Consider the following 991-nt stretch of genomic DNA (forward strand, 5'->3'; position numbering starts at 1 on the left):
GGAGGAGGAGGAGGAGGAGGAGGAGGAGGAGAAGAAGAAGAAGAAGAAGAAGAAGAAGAAGAAGAAGAAGAAGAAGAAGAAGAAGAAGAAGAAGAAGAAGAAGAAGAAGAAGAAGAAGAAGAAATCAAACAATCAAACTGAGAGAGGAGAACGCTCAGGGTTACTGGCCAAAAGAGAAATGGTTACTAAGCACCACTTAATGGTTGTTTTTTGGACCAGGGAACCATTAAGTGGTGCTGGGGCAGGGATCTATTGTTCAATCCATGAAATTCAGAGTGAAACAATTATCAGAAGCAAACACTTTTAAGGAGGGACAGGGTGAAATGAGAGAGGGAGAATAGAATAAACAAGTGGACATGGGATGGAGGTAAATACAATTAGTAATCATAACTGTGAAAAAATTTTGAAGCAAGTTTCTCTGACAAAGGTCTCATCTCTCAAATATGTAGAGAAATGAGTCAAATTTATAAAAATAAGAACTATTACCCAACTGACATGAACAGCCGGTTTTTTGAAAAATTGCTCTAAATCACTACCGAATGGAGAAATGAAAATTAAAACAATACCAAGGCCCTACCTCACACCTATAAATTGGTTAGTAGTGCAGAAAAGGAGAATGATAAATGTTGGAGGAGAGCTGGGAAAACTTAGACACTAATATACTGTTTAGAGTTGTAAACTGATTCAACCATTACATAGAGTAACTTGGAACTATATCCAAATAGTTAAAGCAGCTCTTTTCTGGTGGCAAAGAATTAGAAATTGAGGGAATGGCCATCAATTGGGGAATGGTTGAACGATTTGTGGTATATGATTGTGATTTAATATTATTGTGATAAAATAAATGATAAGCTAGATGCTCTCAGAAAAACCTGGAGAGACTTACATGAACTAATACAAAGTGAAATGAGTAGAACCAGGAGAGCATTGCATAGAGTAATAGCAATATTGTAAGATGATCAACTGTGAATGACTTGGCTATTCCCAGCAA

This window comes from Petaurus breviceps, unplaced genomic scaffold (assembly GCF_028583685.1).
Source record: "Petaurus breviceps papuanus isolate PSGF00001 unplaced genomic scaffold, PetGlider_PUasm1.0 551, whole genome shotgun sequence".
Lineage (NCBI taxonomy): Eukaryota > Metazoa > Chordata > Mammalia > Diprotodontia > Petauridae > Petaurus > Petaurus breviceps.